This window comes from Ambystoma mexicanum, chromosome 9 (genome assembly GCF_040938575.1).
Source record: "Ambystoma mexicanum isolate Mex_15411 chromosome 9, UKY_AmexF1_1, whole genome shotgun sequence".
Classification (NCBI taxonomy): Eukaryota; Metazoa; Chordata; class Amphibia; order Caudata; family Ambystomatidae; genus Ambystoma; species Ambystoma mexicanum.
The window spans coordinates 866,594,695-866,620,844 of NC_090931.1; the positions used below are offsets into that span (position 1 = coordinate 866,594,695).

Genomic DNA, 26,150 nt, shown 5'->3' on the forward strand with positions numbered 1-26,150 from the left:
CAAGGTCAGTGAGATACACGTCAACCGCTTTCATGTCTGTGTTAACACTGCACTTACCTATCCTTGACTTATGGGCAGTGTTCTCTTGTCCACCTGACATGGTCGTTTCACCTGCTCGAGTTGGGAAAATGTTAGTAGAGGCTACCGCGGTAGTGCTAGCAACAAGGTATATTCGCCAAAATACAAATCCCATCAACCCATTTGGAAATAAAAGACACAAAATAATAATGTTATTTATTGTTTCCCTCATTTTCACTTACACTGCTTGATCCTTGCAGCCTGAAGATCTAGTTACCCGCCTGAAATGCACAAAGAAATGCTTTATTTTTTTAGTATTGTAAACACTCTTAAGCCCGGGGGACCAAATTATCACTGATGGCAAAGGCAAAGACTTCTTCCCACAGTTCCCTTACTGATGGTTCTCTTAGAGTGGCAAGGACTGGTGGGGGCGGGGGGGAACAATCACTGTTCTCGAGCTGGGGGTATGTTTGAGCCAAATACTCTACAAAAAGGCATGATAGCGTACTCCGGGGGATCAGGCACAGAATCTGCTGGGTCTCCTTACAGCATGGCCAAACTGGTTGGAGAATGTCTCCGAGTCAGGGGTAGAGGGCAACAGGAATATAAAGAATAACAGTTATGTTGGCTTTCTCGCTGGTTGTTTGTGGAAGAAAGAAGAAAGAAGAAAAAGAAAAAAAAAAAAAACAGTGTACCCTAATCTATGTCCACAAGAATTCCAGTCTAGCATGTTTTCATTAGATGCCTTTTTTCGGTCGTGTAAGTTCAGAATGCGCTGCAGCTCTTCCAGGTGGTGAACGTTAGCCCCGTTGGTCAAGGCGACCTTGTTACCAGGTAAGGCCGCTGCTTTGTAGGGCTCGACGTCCGCAAAAAGGTTCCAAACGATCTTACCCTCTAGTTTGACAGCCCGGTTGACCACTTGCTCCACGATATGCAAGCCGGTGTACCTGGGTTCATTCCAGTGCCGCACGATATTCTTGAGGACGATGTCCCGCACACTCAGGTTTTTTTAAACTCAGTCTTGTGGTGTGCTGTCGCAGTTGCTCTCTTCGCTGTCGTCATGGCCTCCCCGGTGTTCTTGCATCTGGCGAGAGATAAAATAACTAGTCACCAGAGATAGTCATTAATTTCCTGACCCTACACATCTGCACTATTCTCACAATCCTTCAGTGCTCACGTGGGAGGAGCCAGGGGAAGATGCATGCACCATCCAGTCACCACCCCATGGGGCGTTAAATGGTGGTCGGACCCAGGCTTATTGTGCAATGCAAACAGTGCAAGAGGTAAACAGCCGCTCTAAGGGCATCAGCATGTGAACACGGCTCAGCCTCAATCCAACTGTAAAAGGGGCACACAACCAATCATGTAGCGGTACCCTTGACAGACCTGGATCATGACGACATAATCCATGTGTAAATGCTGGAATGGACCTACTGGTCTCTGTATGGCTCCTCTCACCACTCTCAATGTATGCCCTGCTGTAAACTGCTGGCAAGTCAAACAGATGCTTTACTTTTTTGTATAGCTCACCATAAAACCCAGAGGCGTGCGTGCGGGTGCGACAGAGATCAAGCGTAGAACAGAGGCAACCAGCAATATACAGTTTTATTCAAAAAGCAGTGTCTTGATCCTTTTCCTGAATATTGCTATTGAATCTCTAAAGTCAGGTGGGATCTCATTCCATGCTTTGGGAGCTGCTATCATTTTATGACTTGGGTAAGATTGCATTTGGTAATTTGTAGCTGGTTTGAGTTATTAGACCTCAATGTTCTGACAATTTTTTTTTTTGGCAATGCTTCCATTGAATAGTGTGGGCCTCATCCCTTTAAGCTTTTATGAACAATAATCAGCAGCCGAAACTGAATCCTAGCAGCCACCGGAAGCCAATGTAAGGCCTGCAATAGTTCTAACCATAGTATTTTGTAGTGTCTGAAGTTGAGAAATAATCTTGGCTACTTCAACTAGCAGATTACTACAATAGTCAATCTTAGAGGAATCCATCCGATGAGCTGGAGCTCATTCCACGAGGCCCCGACACTGCAGGAGCAGCGGGCCTGCCCAGGAATCCATCCCGAATCAGATGATGAAATCTGCTAAGCGCGGACACACTGCGCTATTTTTGTGCTCGAATTTCGGAAATCGATGCATAAATACATACAAGTGCTCCTTGATGCCCCACTAAGAGCCCAGACGGCCCTGCACCAGCCCCGCACTGAGACGTGCATGTTTTTGCCCGGATTATAGCTTTATGGAACACGAGGTACCCCCTTCTAAGATGGCCGCCGCATTCTAGGCAAATTCTAAGTGGTGCCTTACTAGGCACACAGCAGCACTCCTGGCCCTGCCTGATTGGCCAGCTCTACTACATCTCCTGCCATTGGACGCCGGCAGGCGAAGCCGGCCCTCTCTGTCCAAGGCCCTCGAGATTAAGGCTGGTGCCTGTTCTCAGCCTGTTATCTGCCCACTCTGCCATCTGCAAGACCCCCTTGCTCTCCACAGACGTCAACCAAGGTAACTGTTGCACCCGTTGTCCCGCAAAAGCTACAACTCTACACAACAAACTTGCACTCTTGGCATTTGACTTTAGCATCAGTGCAGCTTCTTCATCCTGCATCTAAACTAATAGATAGCCAGCACTCTTTGCTTTTATGTTTTCCACCTTGCACAACACACACGCTGCGCACAGGCTCCACTCCTGCTTGTCAGCACTGTTATGCTATCCGACCCCCTTGCAGTACAATACCCTGCTGCTGGCTATTCCACCCTAGCCTACGTGTGCTATCCTGCCTTCAGGTGCTGCATTAATCACATTAGCCCAACTGTGTCATTTCAAATCTAGGTGTGTGTTACTCTGCCCTGTGCATTTCAGTTATTGTGCTATGTCCAATCTAGATGTTGCCCTGACTTGTGCATTTTAGCCACTATGTGATCCTAAATCTAGGTGTGTATTACACTGCCCTGTGATATGTCACATCTAGGTGTTGCCTTGCCTGTGCATTTTAGCCTACTGTAATTTGTCTCATCTAGATATCACTAGGTGTACTCCAGCCTAATCAAAATACCTCTGCCTGGTGCACTCCGTACTATTGTATTTAATGCGCTTGACACCCAAACTCAGCCGCACTGTTTTTTGCAATGCCGCTTCCGGCCATCTAGCCATATCAAAGCATTTGTACTTACTGGCCCGCTCTGGCTATTGTTACCTCCATCTCTTCTAATGAGACCCAATCTTGTCCCATGTCAACAAGTTCATAGGTATCCCATTCAGGTAGCCAGCACTACCATCATGCACGTCAGTGTGCTCCTTCTACTACACTACATTCTAGCCCCACATGGCACCCCAGTCACTCAACTACCCACGGCAACTACCCTTACCCTTGGGGTTAAACCTGATCTACCACCTAATAATTTGGCCTGCTCGAACCTACACCACCCAGCCCTACCAACTATGACCATGACCCCTATAGTCCCTATAATAAGCCCTGCAGCAACCAGCGCAGGCGTCCACCACCCGAGCAACCAGCCTAACCAATACCTTAATGACCCAGCTCTCTGGCTGGAACACTTTGCCACCAAACCCACTCCCAACCAACCCTGCCCTCTCATTCTCCGAAACAAGAGACTAGGCACTAGATTCCGCATACGACGCTCCCGCACCAATGCCACCAAGCTAATCTCACATACTCCACTCCGCCCACCCTCATCCACTGCTACACGCAAAACCTCTACCTCAGGGGTTAAACTGGCTGTGTTCAAGGGCGCCCTGATCAATGCTAGACCTCTCACAGCACACGCTCTAGACATAGCCGACCTCATCACCACTGCTGACCTTGACTTCATCGCCATATCCGAAACTTGGCTACATGCCGCATCTGGCCCCTCTCTATCCCTGGCTTTACCACCCGACTACGGCATCACGCGCTGTGACCGCACCTCCGCCCAATTCAGAGGCGGCGGCGTAGCCTTCATCCACAAAAACTCCCTTGACCTAAGAGTGGTACCCGACTCCAAACTCGAATCAGCTGAACTGCTGTCAATCATATTGTCACTAACGCCCAACCAAATGGCCACCCTTCACCTTATCTATAAGCCCCCAGGTCTGGCACCTACCTTCGTCAGTGAAATTTCTACTCTCCTCCTTGACAAAACTAAAAACAACTCACAAACAATTATCCTAGGCGACCTCAATTTAGGTCGTGGTGACCCAAAAGATACTGTGGCAATTGATCTGGAGAATGTTCTAACAGATCTTGGCCTCAACCTGTACATCCAAGAACCAACCCATATCAAAGGCAGGACCATTGATTGGTTAGCCGGCTCCAACTGCAACATTCAGGTCCTCAACAACTCCCCTTGCTTATGGTCTGACCATCACATCATAACTTTTAACATTGAAGCTACCCCGCGGGCCCCGACACAGATAGCCCCAGCACTCCCCACTCGTAGTAAAAAAAAAAACATAACTAAGGAACAACTACTCCCACTGCTACTTCCTTCCCTCAACGCGGCTACTAACTCATGTTCTGATCCCACCTCCCTAGCAGACACCTATAACCAAACTATGCTCACGGCGATAGACTATAGCACCCATCAAACCTAGGAAGGTCAAATCATGAGCACATCTTAACTCATGGTTCACTCCACAGCTAAGAATCCTTCGCAAAGCTAAACGCTGTGCGGAAAATCACTGGAAAAGCCACCGGTCTGACGAGCATAAAGATGGCTTCATCACTGCTAAAAAAGAGTCGCTTAACAATCGTATTTTGCAAGCCGATTCTAACTCCAAGGAACTCTTTAGAATCCTAAAAGAGCTCGAAACCCCAGTCTCCCCTCCTGACACATGCACGAAAGATAGTAAATGGTGTGCGAACATTCAAGCAGCCTTACTAAATAAAATGTCCACGCTTCAATCCAAAATTAAAGACAAGCAGGACAGCCCGAAGCTTGACAACCGCTCACTCTCCCCTGCTAGGCCCCCCCCCCTTTAGACACTGCTAACACCATACCTTTCACCTTCTCACCGCTCACTGTTACTGAGGTAGAAAATATCATCCTGAGAATTAAACCATCCAACTGCCAAGGCGACCCTTGCCCAGCTCCCATCATTAAGGACTCTGCCCATGATCTAGCTCCATTCATTACGGCCTTCATCAACTCCACCTTTAAAACAGGTATTGTCCCGGACAACCTTAAGGACGCATGGGTGATCCCATTACTCAAAAAACCTTCCCTTGACCCAAGTATACCTACCAACTTCCGACCGATCACTACAGTACCGTTTTTGCTTAAGATACTGGACCGCGCAGCTTACATTCAGATCCAAAACTACCTGGAATCCAACAATCTGCTAGGTCTACGACAATCCGGATTTCGGCCCAGACACGGAACCAAAACTGCTCTAATAGACCTAAAAACCCAGATCAAAGTATTGAAGGACAACAGCAAATTAGCAATGCTATTACTCCTCGACCTCTCCGCCGCATTTGATTTGGTCAACCACCAGATCCTTTGCCGGCACCTCCACTCTGCTGCCAACTTCTCCGCTGCGGCATGGATCAAATCCTTTTTGAGCAACAGATCCATGAGGGTCTTTGCACCATCCGCAGCCGCGGATCCCTCCCCTATACACTGCGGTGTACCTCAGGGTTCTAGCGTGTCACCTACACTTTACAACATCTTTACGAAACCACTCTTTGATGTGCTCGACTATCTGGGTGTCTCCTACACTAACTATGCGGATGACACCCAGATACTCATTCCCATCTCAGGTGATTATCTAGCTGACACCAAGGCCATCAATGACATCTACCTGGTCATCCAAGCCTGGATGGCCCAACACCAGTTATGTCTAAATGACGATAAGACGGAGCTCCTTATCCTGGGTACCGCACAACGCCTGAGCAAACTGGAGCCGTCCTATCAGTCAGTCACCATAGACGGTAATACCATAAGAGTCTCAAAAGACACCAAAACGTTAGGCTTTTACCTTGACTCCACCCTATCCTTATCCAGATAAATAAACGCAGTTAGGTCTGCCTCTGCTTACACGTGCAAACTTATTGCAGCCTGCAGACCGTTTCTTACCACCCCCCAACAGTGTCACACTAGCTAGAACCCTCATTATGGCAAAAATGTATTATTGCAGTGCTCTTTACTTAGGTACCAGGCAAGAGAACTTGAGCAAACTCCAAACTACCCAGAATAATGCCATTCGTGAGGCCTTGAACATCCTCCGCAACCACCACATTTCAGAAGCCAGAACCAACTTAAAGTGGTTACCTGTCAAACAGAGAATCTCCTTAAAAACACTTGCCCTAACGCACAAATGCCTGGCCAACAAAGCCCCGATCTATCTCTGTAGTCGGTTATCTCGCCACTCTACCGCCCGACCACTAAGAACTGCCCAGACTCATTGTCCATCGATCCCCAGGTTTAAGCTTCAAAAAGCAGGGGGCACCAGCTTCCCTGTCCTAGCCTCTAAACTATGGAACACCCTCCCTGCCACTATCAGAAGATTCGTTCAACACCTTTAAGACCAAAACCAAATCTTGGCTCTTTGATCAGCAATAAGACATGATTCGCGTCTGCCTCACATACTTTGGTCTGCTTCCTCTGATACTATTTCTGGCCTGCTACCGCTGTACTGTTATTGTACTCCCTAGGGTATAACCTCTGTTTATTCCTAGTGGCTCTGTAATCTTTGTAATATATGTAATTAGAAAGATGGTTTAATATGCTGTTACTGTAAATTTTGTAACGTAATTTTATTGTCTGTATTTTTTTTCTGCAACTTTGTACAAATTGCGCCCTGATGCCCCCGGGCCTGATGGTTTGCGCGTTATAAATAAACAAAATACAAATAGACAATAGCCCTAGCAACAGTCTCGCAATTGGTTTGGGAAATGTAGGGTCTAAGTTGGGCCAACAATTTGATATGATATGCCGTGGAAGACATTAGGCTGCCCATAGGTGCTTTCATGTTTAAATTCTGATCAAGGACAACAGCTAGGGTCTTCACATTCTTTTTCATTTCCAGCTATTGAGAAATGTTTATATAGTCTCTATTATTTTTATTTTATTGGTTGTGCCAATTATCATTAGCTCAGTTTTTTCTTTGTTAAGCATCACGCCATTTTCCATCATCCCCATTTCCCATCATCCATGATTGGGTGATCTCATAGGTCTCATTTATCCATTTTTCGTTTTCCTTATGTTGGCCTGACATGGGATTGACACACTGGTTGTCATCTGCTAAATTAGTAAACTCTTATTTTTTTCCAAAAATTTGAAATGGACAGTAAATATATTGTACAGTGTATAAATTGTATAGTGACGGTGACAAGCATGCTCCCTGCGGAACGCTACACTTCAGAATTACAGACGTAGCCTCCGTCTCCCCCACTCCATACTCTACAACTTTGTTCCCTTAGAAAAAAACGTAAGCCAGAGGGCTGCCTTTTCTGAGAATCTCGCTGCCTCCTTTAATCTGGTGACCAATGTATTGTGACCCACCAGATCAAAGGCGGCGGACAGATCCAGCAACATCAGTGTTACCATCTGCCCTTTATCCATATGCTGCAACAGCTGTGATTTTAAATCTAATAATGCCATCTCTGTACTGTGTCCCTGTCTAAAGCCTGATTGCCACATTCAAAATATCATATTTATTCAAGAACCTGGAAAGTTGCACTTAGGCCACATGGTCCAAGACCTTTAACAAAAAGGGTGTATTTGTGATAGGGCAATCATTTAGAGCTGTCGCTGGACAGAGACTGGGATTCTTAAGCAATGGAGTAATCCACACATTCTTCAGGTCACCAGGAACATGGTTCTCCTCAAATGCTGCATTTACAAATTTGCAGAGTGAACCTATCAATTTGCTCACAAATTCAGCCACGTGTTCAGTCAAATTGGGACAGATCCATGTTTCTCCAATGCATGCAGCAACAACCTCCTTCCCTGTGTGTGTTGGATAGTGCAATTGTGTCAATGTTATGATCAATAATGCTAGTGGCATTACCACATTCCCTGTGTTGTCCTGCCACCATAGGGCATCTGTTGGAGACATTGAACATCCTCTACTTATCCACAGCTCCTTCTCTTCCTTGGGTGCAGCTCCCTGCAACTCCATAATCTGCGCTTCTGGCAGCACATTGTACCCCTCCTTGAGTACCATATTACTGGTGCACTTGCTCGCATTTGAGGCTCCTAGCTCACCAAAATCTGCTGCTTCATTTCCCCTTGAGACAGGATCTTCCCCTTTCACATGTGCTTGGCACTTCACTTTTGCTACATGTGTTGGATAAGCAATTACTTCAATCAGTCTGCCCAGTAAGAGTGCATGTTGTACTGGAGTCCCGTCTGGCCTTCTGAACCCTCTCCTGAGCCATCGTGCAAGTCCAGAGTGTACTGTGGATGTCACATAGGCTGAGTCAGAATAGATGGTCACCACCTTCTCAATGCTGTTTTCCAGTGCTAATATTAGGGCCACTAGTTCTGACGCTTGTGCTGAATAATGGGGATGGTAGGCAGGCACTTGCTACCACTTCACTTGTCCAGTCCTCCTTCAGTCTTACTACTGCAGTCCCGGTATGCCTGACCCGTCTGGCTGGTCAATAGTTGATGAACCGTCAATGTAGAGCACATCTCCCCACTCAAGTGCATCCTCCTCTACCTTGCGAGTGCCAAAGCTTGTTCGCACCGATAGTGTCCCCTCATTACTGGGGCGAGTTTCCCACTGTAGTAGGCTATTGGTTTGTGGCCCATGCTCGTTTTTTGTGTCAGTACTGCCTTAATCACTATACCGTCAGTGTGGGATAACAGGAAATATTCCTTTTTATAGTCTGAGATTCCCAGCACTGGTGCTGTACTTATTGCTTCTTTCATTTCCTTGCATGCCTCAGTCATCTCTGTGGTCAGTGTCTGGTTTCTTTTCTGTGCTTCTTTCAGTGCGCCCAGTAGTGGCCTTGTGTATGTGCTGTAGTCAAAGACCCATGCTCTGCAGTAATTGCAGAACTGTTGCATTTCCCTCACTGTCGTGGGCTCGGGTGCCTTGTGGATTGTCTCTGCTCTTCCTGGGGTTATCTATTGGCCATTTTGGGATATGTCCAATGTATAGCACCTACTTCTGACAGTTCTGTAGCTTGGCTTTGTTCACCTTGTATCCCTTGTCAGCTAATACAGTCAGCATGTGTACCGAGTCCTCCCTACACTGATCTTCTGTCATGCTGCAGATCAAAATGCCATCAACATATTGCAAAACTTTTCTGTCCATCTGTATGTTGCTCAAGTCCATCTGTATCACTCTGTTGAAGATGGATGGTGACTCCCGGTACCCTTGTGGTAAACAAGTGTGTTTCCACTTCTGGTTTCTATCCATAAAGCTGGTCAAGTCTTGTGAGTCTGGGTGTAGTGGCACTGAGAAGATTGCATTCTTCAAATCAATGACTGAAGCAGGCAGCTTCTGCTGGAATGCTGCATAAAATTGTCACTGAATGTGCAACTAAAGGATACTCTGCTTCTACAATATGGGTAAGAGGCCTTAAATCCTGTATGAAACGCCATGACCCTCCTTTTGCCTTGTGTACACCGCTGTGTTACATGGGGATGCCAATGATACAAGAATGAGATTGTCTCATAAATGCCCTCATCTGCCTCTTTAGTTAGGGGATACTGCTTTACTCTTGGTAAAATTTCTCCTGGCTTTAGCTTGATCTTCACCCTCCCTATGCTCTTCATGCAACCCAAGTCATAGGGACTGGTAGTCCATAGGGTGCTGGGTACCTTGGCCATGTCCTCCTCCCAGAATTGGGGCAGCGCCTCCAGCACCATTGCCATTCTCTGTGGCACTTCTCTGTAGTGGATTTGTAACCAATAGGTCACACTCATTTCGAGCATAATTTCTAGCCTCTCTTCACTGAAAAGCTCTGTTTGTCACTGTGGTCAACCTGCATCCCTCTGTCGCTGCGATCACTGCTCTCCATGTCCGTCCATAGTTATTCTACCACTTCTTCATAAGATTAAAAAACGGTACAGTACTTCAAATGGTTCTACATGGTCTATTCACCTGCCAGATCGCCTACTACAAAGTCCCTGCCCTGGTGTACTCACCTGCCAGGACTAATGAAAACGTCTACTAATACAAGTACTTCTGTGATGTGATTTTCTTCAACCAAAGTCTTTTAAGATCAGTTTTGATCGCTTCTCTTGGAAAGATAGAACACACATTGTTGCTGTTTATTCCACACTTGTGATTACCACATGCAATGCAGGCTATGCACCTCTCTTCCTATCAGGAAGGCAGCCCTCCTGCCACTTCCGTTTATCCACTTTTCTTTTAAAACAACTGCTGATAAGGGTTTTTATTCAAACTCATTCTTCTTTGACTTGGACAATGCTTGTATAGGTCATTTACAACATGTGTTTCTCTCTCATTTTTACAATATGACTCAACCAACTTGGCTCTTATTTGCCCTCTTTTGGCTTTGGCAATTGTGGTTCTTATACCCATGACTCGATATTGCCCTCCTTTGATTCTGAGAAAGTATATGACCTTTACCCATTTTATGATAATCTTCTTGACCATAGGTCTCATGCTGCCATTTTAGCTTCTTGGTATCAGTTCAGTATTCACAAACTTTGTTAAACTGTCATTTTTAGTTCCTTGCATCAGTTCGGTATTCAAAAGCATTAGCTTGAGCAAGCGGGCAATCTCGGAGCGTTCTGGGGCCACATACTGCAAGTGAACTCACTGGGTGTTGCACACTCGTCCGCTCGCTCCGCTGCTTCGAGTTTCTCTGTCTTCTCTGCTCCAGCTTCCTTCTGCTTCCCGCGGCCCTCGTCGGATGGGAATGGAGCGCTCCTCGCTCCAGGGACCATCGTGTGCTCGCCTGCCACCGCGGTCCACTTTACCTTGGGAAAACTTTCATGAACAGCGCTTCCCGCTGTGCAACCTCTGCAACATGGTCATGGAAGAGAGACAATCTCAGAACTAGCCTTCAATCTACTAATCACAGCAGCTCTGGCATCTCCCCTCCCCCTGCATAGGGTTTGCATGGAGAGAATGATTCCAGTCTGCTACTGGGTGATCCTCCAGCCTCTGGTCTGCTTTGCCCAGCTCCGCAAACTGTTCTGCTCCTGCCCCTCCCAAAGCTTGTCTTTTTATATTTTGAGGTGTGTTTTACTTAGGCCGTGAGCTCCCCTCATTAGCACAATGCTGACTCCTCCCATCAGTTGCAACTCACCGCATTATCAGCGGTTAGCTAGAGAGGGATGCAGTCATTCCCCCTGAATTAGCAAGATGCTTTGCTTGGTTTATGCATCACTATCAGCACGATGCTTGTTTAGTTCTAAAGCAAGGTCAACATCAAGTTGCTTACTAATCACGCTTCGGCTGTTGCCAAATAACCTATAGCCTACATTCTCTCACATATGCAGCCTTGCCCAGAAACATTGTAGTTCATTGTGGTTTTTTATTTTATTTTTTTTTAGAGGAAGATTCCGAACTATTTACTATAACAAAACAGGAGAATTGCAACAATTTCCTGACTGTTTGGAGTGCATCCCAGAGGTATTATTTTGAAATGTACTGGTGCGTTCAATAACAATAGCTAAGGCTGTCACACGGCCTAGACATCCAAACTAAAAATACTTCTATGTTCATAATTGTTAATTCTGCCCATTGCATGAATACATAATGCAATTCCGTTATGTACATGCCTGCCTACTGACTACATGGCTTGGGATTCCGCTCAAACCTAGCATTCAGACTAAATTACATATCAGACCGCAATAGTGAACAAATAGGGATGGGAGCCAAACACTGGACAATGTGGAACCCCACTGGGGGTGCGCACAGGTCGGACTTGAGGCACAAACAATTAGTGTACTTACACGAGATGAGCCTATGTGGGTCCAGCCAGAACATGCAGTGGATTCCTTCTGTGGGAATAACCAACTGTTACATGAAATACACTATAGACTACAGGTAGAACAAGACAAAGGAATGGGCAGCGATTGCCTCCTAGGTGTAGGAGCCAATCTCTGCACAAAGGAATACACATAGGCACAGGTGAGGACACTATAGAACAGTTACCAAACATTAATAGCCCAAAAGTCAAAACAAGTATTCTGAATGGTACCAGGAATGCAAGAAACTATCACAATGTACCACAACAAGGTAACTGTAGCTTGAGACGAAAATGAGGTGCTATATAGCAAGGGACTAGAGCAAGGTAATTATAGCAAGAAGGAACTGGAACCAGGTAACTCTACCATCATGGGACTGTGTTATATAGTGTTTATGTAACTGTGTGCAATGCAGTTCCCTAGATAGAATCTTCATCACCCCGATGATGGAAGCAAACATGCACACAGTTGAACTCTGTTGCAAGTTCTATGAGAGTGCGAGTTGGTGGAGAGAATGTGAATGAAGGAGTTGCTGGAAGTAGGAGGACCAACTGGTTGGTGAAGCTGGGGGCTTGTCATACCCACTTATTTATGTAACATCTTTTTCATTATTAAGTACACAACTTTCGTGAGGTGTGGCCTGACCTTTGTAAAAGACTGGAACAAGGTAACTGAAGCAGGCTGTAAAATGGGACAGGAAGGCCGCAAGCTATAGAAAGAAGGCACATTGGATTTAGGAATAGAACTAAATGGAATTATACAACCAGATGCAAGAGAAAACAGTCTGGAAAAAACAGGTAACGCTTGAAACTATAAAGACACGAGAGAGCAGGAGAGGGGCAGAGCTAGAAGCAGGGAAGGAGACTGAAGAGAAGCAGTGGAAGTAAAGTCTGGAAGCTGCAGGGACGAAGCACAATTAGCTGGGTCTCGGAGATGCTGGAAATCAGCACAAAGGAAGGGGGGGGGGGACACATTAGCAGCAAGCAAAAGGGAAAGGACTGAGCCAGCATGACAGGGCTGTGGATATTGGAGCAAGGAAACACAGAAGCAGGCATAGGTAACAGGCAAAACACAAGCAGAATGGTTAGCAGAGAGATCCCGAATGAGTTCCAACTGTGCACGAGGTTCAGAGCTCAATGCACGAACAACCAAGGCTGTGTGAGTTTATAAGCAGTGCTAGCAGGAAGGAAAGTCAGGGTGGCGCTCTGTGATCGGACTGCACACAAGCAGTCCCAGGTGTGGTTAATGGAAATCCCTGGCATGGACTTTGGGAGAGGAGCCAGTGCTGACAGAATCCAGGGGGTTTTGTATAGAAAAAAAAGCATAGTAATTGCAGTGTCATCTTGGGTGTTGTACTCAACTGAAAACCGCTTTCCTTCATCTTTTCATGACGGAACCTGTGTGTGTGCAATTCTGAGTCCAAGAGAGATCCCAGCTGGGCTTTCCAGGTATCTTTGAAGGTACATTGTAGGAGTTGTAGTCCAACAAGTTATTGACAGGAGATGTTTAATTATAATCTCTACAGATTTTTTAACAAAATACCGAAGTGGCAGAAACAGTCCTGCGCGCTTGAAAGTCGAAGGTGATAAAAAGTTAGTTCGAAGATGCCATTGGAACATTGATTTAGGTCTGCGACGATAGGATCACGTTGAAGATATGTTGCATGATGTTTATTGTGGCTAACTGCCATGTCTATGTCGCCGTCTAGCAGTTTGTTCTAACAGGATTCTTCGTCTTGAAGAGAAAAGTTTGAAAAAAATGTCTTTCAGGTAGGTAAAACGAATGTCTTTCGTCGCAGGACAGTTCAGGAGTAGATGACGAATAGTTTCTTTTGCGGTGGCAGATTTGCAAATTCGACAGCAGTTGGATGAAGATAATTGTCCGATAGCTAGGATTTCGTTAGTTTCTAGAAGGTTCAGACGAGTTTTTAAGAAATAGTTTCGGGCCAACCTGTTCGGGAACAGTTTCAAGTAAGGTTGAATAGCATCCAGTTTCTTGAAAAGGGAGGAAGGTGGCTAGTGAGTTTATATTTGGCTGCAGTTTTGTTGGTGTTAATCCAATCCAGCTCTCTGATCTTTTTAATGACTCTAACTGGGTTAGTGATAAGCTCTTCCGTGTTGCATGCTACTGAATCTAAGATGGTCAGGTTCTTGGTTTCCCCATCTAGACAGCATTTGACAGGTGCCAAGCCGGATTTCTCCACTTATCAGATGGTAAGCATAAGGGGAATCTTTCTGTATACATTTCTGGTATAAAAAGACGCAGTTACAGTCTGTAGTTGTTTTTAGAGATGAAAGGGTGAGTTCACGTCTAATTAATGTTATCAGAGTTTATTTTGGGAGTCCAAGAATTGATCTCCAGAAAATTGCTTCAAGTTTTGGCCACAGTTCTGGGAGGGAGGTTCGGCATTGCATCCACGCCATAGGTGAAAGATGGTATGACCTTTTTATAGAAGTCTCGCAGAGGGATGATTGAAAATCTGCCAAATTTGATGTCAATGGCTTTTCCTTGTGTAGCCAGTTTAGTAGTTTTTGCATACAGGGCCTCTTGAATCGCTTTTTCTTTGGGCGTGCTGTCTAATAGAACACCAAGGTACTTAAAGCTAGTGACTCTCGATTGTAGTCGAGCCCAATTTAAGGGGGATTTTAGCTTTATTTTTTGCAGACTTCTCGATGACCATAATTTTTGTTTTCGATTCGTTAATTTCCAAGTTGTTTGCCATCATATATTGTTGCAGATTAGTAAGTTGGCGTTGTAGGCCTATTGGAGTGTTATCCAAAAGGATTAGGTCGTCAGCGTAGAGAAGGCGACTGATCAGGTCGCCTCCAAGTTTGAGGAAAAACTCGTACCGCTTTTTCTGTTTCCTGAAAATCACCTAAATAGGACCAAAATAAGGCCAGGGCCAAAGGGCAGCCCTATTTAACACCTCTGGCCGTTGTTATTTCTTCTGATAGAGCCCCTTGTTGATTGAGTCGGACCCGCATGGACGTATTAGAGTAGAGAGCTTTGATTGGGTGAAGTATGTCAGGTGGACATTTCCATAGGGCGAGTTTCTGCCACAATCTGGCACGATCCACTTTGTCAAACGCCTGGGTAAGGTCGACAAAGGTGATGAATAAACGTGGTCGGCCCTCCAAGATTTTACTTTTGAGTGAACTCACCATTAAGATGTTAGAGTTTGTGCCCAGGTTCTTTTTGAAGCCAGTTTGCAGTTTGTCTTGGCAGGGGGGCTTTGTTGGCCCAAGCGGTAAAATGTTTCAGGAGAAGAGACCCGAACAGTTTGCCTATGGGGTCGAGAAGGGCAATGGCGCGATAGTTGACTGGATCTGCCCTGTTTCCTTTTTTGTAGATAGGCACTACGTTTGCACATGTCCACGATGGTGGAATGGACTTAGTGGAGGAACAACGTCTGAAGATTTGGCTCAGAAGAGATGACCAGGCTTCAGGGTGTGATTTCAGATCGAGGTTCGTAATACCATCAGGGCCTGGAGCACGTGATGGTTTCAATTTCTTAAGTCTTGGATATCTTCAATGTTGTCCAAACAAATCCAAGGAGTATCGCTGTTACTCATAATAGGATCTACGGTTGTGGGGCTCTTGAAGAGAGTTTCAAAATAGACTTCCCCAGCCGATTGACCAATTCCATTTAGTTGGCAGGGACGGGCACCTGGTGTAGTTGAATGGAGCAGGGACCAAAAGTCTCTGGCGTGATTGCCAGTAATGGCCTTGAGGATATCTTCAGCATCTTGTTGATAAAGCTTGTGTCGATGGCCCCTCAGCCAGGATTTGTACGTTTTTACGGCCGCTTTAATGATGACGGAAGACTGTTGAAAATCTAGTTTCCGTGCCTGCCTTTTTGTTTTTCTCAGCTCCCTCTTTTTTCCAGCGATCAGTTTGTCGTAAATGTGTTTTTGGTCTGACGTTGTGGACTTCTTTTTTCTCTGTGGGACTCTAAAGATGGTCAGTAGTGGGGTATAGTCCACGTCCGTCCTAGGTGGCTGATTACTACCATCTTTATATAAAGCTGTTATGGAGGTTATGGCCTTTTCAGTCATCCCGAGTCTTGTTCCCTGCGAGGTAACTTCAATGTTTGCACTCATGGTTTGATTAATCGGTGGGCTCGAAGTCCAGGTTGTTTCTAGGAGGTTGTGATCACTTTCCAGTGTTTTGACCACCTTGTATGAAGTGATATGCAGTAGTAAAGAGCGTGACACAAAGATATGGCCAATTGTTGAATTTGAGTTCGCTCTTTCCCAAGTTGGTAAACTGTTTGGGTCGAAGATGACTTATGTTGATGTTGAATAATGATTCAGGGTCATGTCTGGTGTTGATTGACAATGTCCAGCGGGTCTGCAGGCAGTGCTACCGAGAGGCAGAAATGCAGAGTTGTCACACCAGATCCCTTCAAGGGTGCAGACAGGAATGAGAGTGCCGCACAGCCTTCCCCCGCCCATCCACAGGTCCAAGGTCAACATCCTTTTGCTGCTGGAATTGAATAATTAAAGCAGGTGAGGAGGGACCTGAAGACTGGTTGGCAGTGTAACTCCATTGGTGGCTGCTGTTTTGTCTGGCAGGCTGAGCTAGTGCAGGTGGAGCTGCTGCATCAGGAGCAGCGTCGTCGGTAGGGGGTGTTCATACTGACAAATACTGGGTTGGAGGAAGTCTGGTGGGTTCAGCCACCATGCAGGTACTGGCAGCAGATGTGTCCTTGGCAGAAGGGTCTTCCAGTGGGTGCTATGGTTGGAGGCAGCAGGGTTGGTGGCCAAGGTACTGGTGGTTCGTGTCTACACTTCACTGGTCTCGGTGTCCTGATGTGCCGACCATGGTTACGTGGGCCCACCTTCCTAACCATGCATGGCCTGTGGACCAGCAGGGGATGGACATTATGCAGTCACATCATGGTGACTGGTATATGATGGAGCAAGACACTTGTGCATTTTGGAGGATGCCAACAAAAGGCTAACAGGAGGGTAGTGGGTTCACATGCAGATGTCGTCTATTTGCCTACTGGTACATGTGTTCTCTGATTTGCGCACCACTTGCTGGGAGTGACAACAGAATTGTGTGTCCCTTGTTTGTTGTGGTTATTTTCACCTTGTGGTTTGCTCAGATGAGTTAGAATGGTGCTGTACCATCCTGGACAGGTTATATTTATCCATGGGTCCCACAAGGCACTGGCAAGGTTGGTCTAGGGCAGGAGTCTGCAACTTTTTGCTCTCCAAAATTTTGGGAATATAACTCTCCATCAACCCTGGCAAGCATACATTGTGAAGGATTATGGGATTCGTAGACCAAAACAGCTGAAGAGCCACAGGTTGCAGATTCCTGGAATAGGGCAAGCAGACATGATGACTTGCCCTGCAATTTTTGCTAGCACTCATTGGCAGGTGCATTGATCATGTGACATTTCCATATCTCAGACCAGTTATTAGCACTAGTTTTCAATGTGGGCTCAATGGCTTTTGCGAGCGTGTGCAGGGGTCCGAATTGTAGCTTGTGGAGCAGGAGCTTTAAGTAGCTTGTGAGGTCAGGATTTTCTTCTAACCAGGAGCTGCTCCTCGTGACCTAGGAGCTACTAAGATCTCATGAATGAGTTCTGGAGGGTGAATTTTAAATTAATGGATAACAAATAGAAATGCACGCGCAACAAGGCTAAAAGAAATTCAGAGATTGAAAACAATTCTATTGTATAGTTAGTTAATCTTAAGTGCCTGAAAGATTGTGGCATGGACAGCCAGGGTTCGAAATTGAGGGGAGCTGAGAGTTATTTAGCTCCTCCTTATAACATAAAAGAGCCTAGTTAGCTTGACACTAACAGCTATCAGGATCTACTTTTGGCACTCCAAGCTAATTTATGCCGAACAAACACAGCTATGTGAATTAAACTCTGTATAACCATTAGGACACATCTATATGAAATTTTAAAAGCTAGAAGGATAATAAATAATGGACAAAATTATAAGTTTACATCCTATGTGGAGGTTAGATTTGCAGAAAGCTAGAAGTACTAGCTCCCCGTTCCCCAGTGGTAGCTGGTTAATAGGGAAGACCAGAAGCTGCTTTTAGCTCCTGCTTTTCCAATTTTAATTTCGAAACCTGTAATTCACACACCATAAACCCGTTATTATTGTTCTATTGCTGACTGTTTGTTGATTCTTCTACATCTTGCCATTCATTGTTGCATTCCTTTCTATTTTATTTCCATATACATTTCTTTCTTGGTGGTTCACCCGTCGTGTCGCGCCCTCTTGGTTAGTCATTAGCTATCTTTGTTCCTAATTCAGTCACACTTTATAGTCTTTGCTGGTACATCCAAAACTCTGCCACTACATTTGTTTCTGTGACTACATCAATCTCTATTGCCGTTTCTTTATTGCACAACATTTTTATCTCTGTGGCCATCTCTTTTCTGTGATGCCACCCTGTTCATTCTTCTCTAATTAGCTCTCGGCTGCTCATGCAAAAATAAAGATCTAATACATAGCGGGGCACACATTAAACTTTCATATGAGATGTAAACTATTAATACATGTTTTATATAAATTCTCAGACACAGAGTGAATGTCATATAGGTATGGTTATATAGCACTAGTCACCAAAAGCCGAAAGTAGTACCTGTGCGGTCCAGCTAACCAGGCTCTTCTACACTATAGCCCAGAACTAAATAGCCCTCAGCTATAGCAAACCCTGCTTATGGGATGCATGTGGGTAGAGTGGGTTTCAATTGACCATACCCCAGAGCCTGCACTGATTGATGCTTCTCCAGATTGCATGAGATCACATTTCCACAGATGCAACAATACATTTGTAGCTTCACTGTCACGGTTGGCGAATGTGTTTGGTTGCCCCAGCATTAGTCCCATGGCCTTTTTAGCATGGCTTTGGCCTCACCATTGTAGCCAACTGATTCCACATCCTAGCCAATGGCTAGGCTAAGGTGTCCGGTTATGCATTCAATTCAGAGATGCCATTGCTACTCACCAGGCTTGTGTTGACTGCCTGCTCCAACTGCTGCTCCTCCAATTCCCTAAATAGCAGCCATGTGGAACATACTGCTAACCTTTTCGTGTGAGGGTTTAAACTGACACCTCCGCTGGCAGCGGTTTCCAGTAGGTGGACGGAGATGGGAGTCCACACCCCAGCCTTTAGCTCAATCCACCGCTTGTGGCAGTCTTCATTGTCATGAGGTACAATGCCAACAGCTACCACCTTGTCATGTCGGTCTGTCCAGATGGCATGCTTCCTCTGGACAGTGATCTGTTGATGCAGCCCAAACAGCCCATCAGCATAGTAGATTCCCCCAACCCCCCTCTCCAGCAAGGACCTAGAGCTTTGCCTCACTGAATACTGGTTTTCTGACCTGTATTTTGGGCACCTTCCTTTAGCCTTTTTCCCCTGGCATGCCTGCCGCTATATGTAGGGTTGAATAGCAAAAGGAAATGAATGACTTTAAATGCATTGTGTTTTCACAGATAGCTGCTCACTGAGCATTCCGTATACGGAACAATGCTATTTACGCCGGAGGATTTGCTGTCCGGCATTTCCTCTACTTTTTCGGCAGTGCCACCAATTCTGCAGAAAAATGGGGGATATACAGATCAATATTCTATTTTGTAGCTAATTGCGCTTAACGAATTACTGTTACCGCTGATGGTTGGGAAGCGCAAATGTGGCCTCATAATTTAGCGCTAATTCGGATGGATGCCATGGAAGTAAAGGTAATTAAATCCAGCAAAGGTAGCACTGCCTTTACTGCCAAACTCGCAATGTGGCCCATTATGCTTTAAATGGGCGCAAGATGTGCCCTACTGCTCCTTCAGTGGTAAAAATGTCTGGCTACTAGCCAGGCATAAAAATGGATTGGTGCCAAGTAAGAAATGGCGTAACCTCTTATGCCTGGCAAGTAGTTTGCAAATTTGTTTTTTTACCCCTGCCTCACTCTTCTAAGCCCACTCATGTTGCAAGACCCCATTCAGATTGTTTGCCAAAGCCCCATCCAAAACCAATGTCAAGGTCCAATAGTGTTTCCCTATACAAAGCCCATGCAAAAATCTGTCTGACAGTTCAATCTTGAGGCTTCTCTACAAAGTTCCATCCAAAACACTGCTGAACAGATCCAATCCTGGCGTCCTCTACAAAGCCCCATGCAGAATACCTATAATAATCTCCAATACTAGTACCTCCTCTACAAAGCCCCAAAACAACAATGTTCAATTCTGATACCCCCTATACAGACCCCCATCCAAAAGCAACCTATGTCCAATCCTGATACTGCATGTATAAAGCACCACCAGAAACCAATTTTCAATGCCCCCTCTACAAAGCCAGGCCCAACCTTACACGTTCTAATCCTGATGCTCTCTGTACTAAGCACGAGCTGAAACCTCTCTGACAATGTCCAACCTTGTCCCTCCTATGCAAAGGCCCACCCAAAGTCCTCAAACAATGTTGAATACAGCCTCTACAAAGCTCCATCCAAATAACCAAATCCTGGCACCCTCTTTGCAACGCAACATCCAAAACCCACATAAAAGGTTAATTTCTGACCCTCCGACACTCTACAATGCCCTTCTCCGTAATATATTAAACAAGGTCTCATCTACATCCCACTTATATAAAAAAGGCAATACTGTGCCCACTCCACAAATCTATATGGTGACCCTTCAATCTCATAACTCCAAGGGGATGGGAACCCAAATGTTGGAGCCAATTAGCCCCTGGAGTCACTTAATCAGCGCCTAGCAATAATGGTTCCTGGTGTTATCAGGCACCACTAGAAGCAAGTGCTCTGTCCCAGTAGGAATTTCATGAATCCCAATAAATAGCAGCAGTGCTACAAGAGCCCCAGAAGCATGCGCTTGCCATGGACCTCACAGCAAGCAGTGACTGCACCATGCCTCCATGAAGTTAACCAACTGGATCGACAGAAACCAGTGGTGCCTGCTTAATTGTAATGATAAGGTGATGTGTGTATTGCCCCAATGAATGTGTCAGTTCTGGGAGGGGTGCACTGGAGAAAAGGGCCCAGACGTTAGTAATAAACACATTCCTCCTAAACGAAATTGCTCTGAAGTACTGCTGTGGGCTTGAGGCCCACATAAACAACAAAGACATGCATCCCCCTTTAACATCACATTTGTTCAAATAAGCAACACTAAGAACTCGAAGCAGATTCCAAGATGGCCACCGACACTAGGTAGACGTGTGTCGGCGGCACTCCGTTCTCCCCCGGGATTGAGAGGCATACCACCATACCACTCTCTGACAGCCGAGGACCTAGAGGCGGTCCTTTTTGCCCCCGTTTATCCTGCGTGCAGCTTTGGCGAGGGGAGAGAGGTCCACATTGCTGCTGTGATACGCGGTGCCTGTCGGGGCTGTGCCCCGGAGGCCGAGGATAGTGGGCGAGAGGCTGGCGAAAATCGCGGCGGCGGAGTGAGCTGCAGTGAACGCCGGGGACCTCGGCTGAGTTGCACCCGTTCTCCCGGAGCGCCAACAGCCAGGGGGTGGGGGGTTTGGGAGGGGTGTCCGGACGCGGGGCCGGCGGCATCCTTCCCTCTTCCTCCGCAGAGGGCTCAACCTGGAGGGGTGCCGGAGAGCAAAACACCCTCCCGCGCATCGTCAAAGGAGTAAGTGGCGACCACCGTGAGGGGCGGCTGCTGGCGGGGACCCGGGCCCCCCTCCCTCGAGTTTGACAGCACACTCGCGGACATCGCTGGAGCCGCCACTGGGGAGGCTAGGGCACGGAGGCCCAAGGAGGGGAGCACCACGGAGGGGGCCCTGCCCCGGGCGGTGTTGGAACAAGGGGAAAGCGAGGTGGAAGGCCGGCCCCCGCTCTGACATCTAACTTCGGATTGCCTCCGAGGCTCACAGGGTGAAGGAGACCCGGAGGGCTCCGGGACATTGCCAGCAGTGGTAACGAACTAGTGAAGCCTTGGGCCCCCAGGATTGGGCATCTTGGCAGGGGAGGTGCTCTCCCCTCAAATTGGAAGCCTGGGGAGTGGAGGGGGGAGGTGGGGAGGCCAGTACTGGGGAAGCCTAGAGAGGACGGGCTCTCTGAAGTGGAAACAGGATCGCCTGGAGGTCTCCTGGTTCTGCATTTGTGAATCCTACTACGTCCACGACATAAATAAATGAGTGGGGGTTGGCCTTCATATGCAAGTAGCAGGGACACTTCCTCGCACATCTCTCAAGCGGGCGCAGCTTGTCTCCACACGTTACTCTTAAGTTTGACCGCACCTTGGCCAAAACTGTACAAAATCCAACTAAAGCCACGGTCTTGCTGAACACCAACCCGTGCGGAAGGTCAGTGGGCTCTCCCCCCTCCCCCTTTTCTGAGCGTGTGAGGTCCGGTCCGAGGGCCAAGAGTGCACCCAGTGCAGAGCGAAACAGGGAGCTACTGGACCTGGTACAGGGCTCAGATAACATGGCTACCAAGAACAAATGCAGACCCTCCAGGAGTGGGCTCCCACAAACTGAGGCATCAGGCCCTCTCTTGTCCATGTGGGCGAGTAAGGATATGCGGGAGGGGACCGGCGGCCAGCGGGAGGAGGCCTCCGAAATGACTCAACCGGAGGGGTCACAGCAGACCCCCCACTTCACTCGACAAGACTTGCATGGTGAACTGCTCTCCCTGCAGGACTCATTGGCGAAGACTTTCCAAGACCAATTTCAACTGATACAGTCCGACCTAAACCAGGCTCTCTCTGGCATCAAACAGGAAGTTAACCAACTGGGGGAGCGGATTGGTATCGTGGAGAGGGGCTTACAGGAGGTCGGCAGGGACACCACGGAGAACAGCGAAGCGATCGGCTGGACGTGGCAACTCGGAATCTCGAGATAGCAATGGAGGACTTGGAAAATCGCTCCAGGCGGATCAACATTAGGCTAAAATTACTGCCGGAGACGGTCCTAGATAAGGACTTGAAAGACTGCGTCCAATCAATATTTGCTGAGTTGTTGGAGGGGGAACCACCAGATAAGATAGAATTGGACAGAGTTCATACAGTGGGCCGCCTCAACACCGCCCGGAACCAGAGACCAAGAGATGTGCTTGCGGCCTTTTCGAGATTTGCGCAAAAGGAGGCGGTGCTGAGAGCTGCAAGAATCAAGGAGCCGGTAATGTATAATGGCCAGAAAATTGAGGACTATCAAGATCTCGCTAGCAGCACTCTGCTCAAGAGGAGACAAATGGGTCCGGTGCTGGCGAGACTTCGGGAGCAGGGAGTCAAATATAAATGCACCTTCCCCTTCGGGCTTGTGTTCAAGTGGGAGGGATCACAGAGGAGGGTTACCACCCTGCAGGAGGGAGCAGCCTTGTTGCGGATGGATTTAGACCAAGACCAGAGCATGGCCACTCCGGGGAAACCGCCGGATCCAAAAGAGGGTCCCCGTTCTCGGCCATGGGAATGGTCAGGAAGGAGAAGTAGGAGACGAAACAAACAGGGACCTTCCACCGGGAGGGACTCTGGGCTGGACAAGGATGTGGAGGCGAATGGGCTCTAAAATAGATACTCTGTGCGTTAGGGGGTGGTGGTCGATAGGGTTGTCACAATGGGGAGGAGGAGTGCAGAGCAAGTCTCATGGAATCAATAAAGGCGTTGAAGCTTGGGGGAAGGAGTTCAGGATAACAGGCCCAAGATGCAGGCCCTTGGGAGGGGGGGGGTGGGGAGGGGGGAGGTTGAGTGGAGGATGGGAGGGTGGGTGGCAGTTTCGAAAAAGGGGGAAGTTTTGCCACACATTGTTCAACCTCCTAGTAACAAGGGGACGCGGGAACGTAAACCTACCGGCAGAGCGGGATGAGAGGCCCACCGGGGTTGCCCGAAAGGGGAGCGCCAAAAGAAGTTTCATAGTTCAAGTGGATCACGCATAATGTAAGGGGGCTTAATTCCCCCTTTAAGAGGAAGATGCTCGAGCTTTTTACGAAGCGGTACCGTCCGGACTTTTTAGGCTTGCAAGAAACACATTTACTGCGGAGGGACCAGCACAGGCTTAGATTGAGAGGCTTCGACCAAATAATTCAAGCCTCAGGTGAGACAAAATCAGGGGGGGTGGCCCTGGCAATAATATGGCTAATCTCAAACTTGAGGAGGCGATTAAAGACAAAGAAGGCAGATATGTGATGGTAATAGGATCTGCTGATGAGAGATACTACACAATAGTCGTGGTCTACGCCCCCTAAGGAGACGTTCCTTAGGCAGCTTTTGGGGAGGATAGAAGACCATTCAAAGGGTCCAATAATCCTAATGGGCGACCTGAACATTTCCTGGGATAGGACAAGGGACAGATCAGGCGGTAGGCTTGGAGGTGGGGGGGGGGTTGGAGGCTTCACCGGCCCTGCGGGATAGAATGTCAGATGTAGGCCTGCGGGATGTCTGGAGGGAGGTAAAGGGAGACGAAGAGGGGTTCACTTTCCTTTCAGAAGTTCGCGGCTCAGTCGAGAATAGATTACTTTTGGGTCTCGGCGAGCCTGGTGGGGAAGGTTAGGGAGGTGGAAGTGGGCCCCATGGGCATAGCAGACCATAGAATACTCACTATGCAGCTCGATTTAAGCGTATCGAGAAAGCGGCTGTGGGGCTGGAAATACCCGGACTACTTGTTCAGGGACCCTGTTCGTCTGAGTGAGATGGAGGGTAAGATAAAGGGATTTTTCGACAATAACAAAGGGGGGAAACAGGGGAAGACATTCAGTGGGACGCATTTAAAGCCACACTAAGGGGAGAAATTATAGCGGCTAAAGCACGGCATCGGGCACAGACCCCCTTGCTAAAGACAGCTGGAAAGGGAGGTGGAAGTAGCAAGGGGTAAGGTTGCCGAGACCCCCAGTAGACGCAACCAAAGGGACTATAGGAGGGCGGTGGGTCAACTAAATTTATTAAGAACCAAAAAGGCAGAAGGAGCCCTCTTATCTGTGAGGCAAAACATTCTATGCCAAGGCCAATAAGATGTGCACCCTCCTGGCACGCCTTCTTCGGGGGAAGGAGTCGGGAAACACAATCGCAGCCCTCCTCCCGGGAGAAGGGGACAGAGTCACCCAACTCGAAGATCTTCAGGAGACTATGACGGAGTACTATGAGTCCCTCTATGGGTCCCAACATCCCCAGGGTTGCCCTCAAGACTTCTTTCTAGATAAAATTCAGTTGCCATCGATAGGACACGAAGCACGCACAAGAACTCTTGAATCAAGAGATTATGGAGGACTAAGTGAGGAGGTTGATAGGGAAGCTGCCTCGAGGTAAAGCGCCCAGTCCCGACGGCTTCTCAGCATCCTTTTATAAATAGTTTGCAGATCTGCTGGTGCCGCATCTAACCTTCCTATTTAATACTTTCAAAATTTCTGGGGAAATAACCCCCTCTATGAAGGAGGCTAGAATCTCACTGATTCGAAAACCGGGAAAAAATCTGCTTGAGAGATCCTCTTACAGACCGATAGCGCTCATTAATGTTGACGCGAAAATCTTTACTAAGATACTAGCGAATAGACTGGAAGGGCTCCTCCCTGAACTAATTCATCAGGATCAATCAGGTTTAATTAAGTGTAGGCAAACGGCAGATAATATCAGGAGGGTCGCCCACTTGCTGGAAAAAACAGGCACCCATGCGGTTCTCCTTTCGCTCGACGCTGAGAAAGCGTTCGACCGAGTGGAATGGCTGTTTCTCTTTAAGGTTATGGAACGCATGGGTCTTGGTGGGACTTACCTTCAGATGGTTAAAGCTAATTATAAAGATCCACAGGCGAGGGTAATGGTTAACGGGTCAGCATACAGACTCTGCCACCTTCAGAGAGGTACGAAGCAGGGATGCCCCCTGTCCCCTCTATTGTTTGCCATCTACTTGGAGCCGCTCCTTCATGCCATTCGGGGGTCAGGGGACATTCGGGGTATTCCATTTGGGGGGACCCAGCATAAAGTCGCGGCCTTCGCCGACATGTTGCTTACCCTCACGGATCCACTCCATTCTTGCCGGGCCAGTAGATCGTTGCTTGAGGAATTCGGGGAGGTGTCGGGTTTGCGTATTAATATGGGCGAATGAGAACTGATGGTGCTGAAGCTGGGAAATGGGGAGCGGGCGGAGCTCAAAGGATCTTCTCCGTTTTCTTGGCGCCCTGGGGGAACAGTGTATCTGGGGGTGAAGATAGCACCGATGCTCCCTGGGTGGTATGCGGCCAACTACCCCCCCCCCCCCGTTAGCGGAAAACATTAGGAAGGACCTCCGCAGATGGTAGAATC

At 47.4% G+C, this 26,150-nt stretch overlaps 1 long non-coding RNA gene across 1 annotated transcript in view; it reads right to left on the bottom strand.

Moving 5' to 3' along the window:
• Nucleotides 1–222: 222 nt before the first annotated feature.
• LOC138488711 (uncharacterized) overlaps nucleotides 223–26,150 on the bottom strand; it is a 72,372-nt gene continuing 46,444 nt past the window's right edge. Inside the window, exon 3 of the long non-coding RNA XR_011274700.1 lies at nucleotides 223–1,102. This is a non-coding gene — a long non-coding RNA (uncharacterized lncRNA). The remainder of the gene's footprint in view (nucleotides 1,103–26,150) is intronic.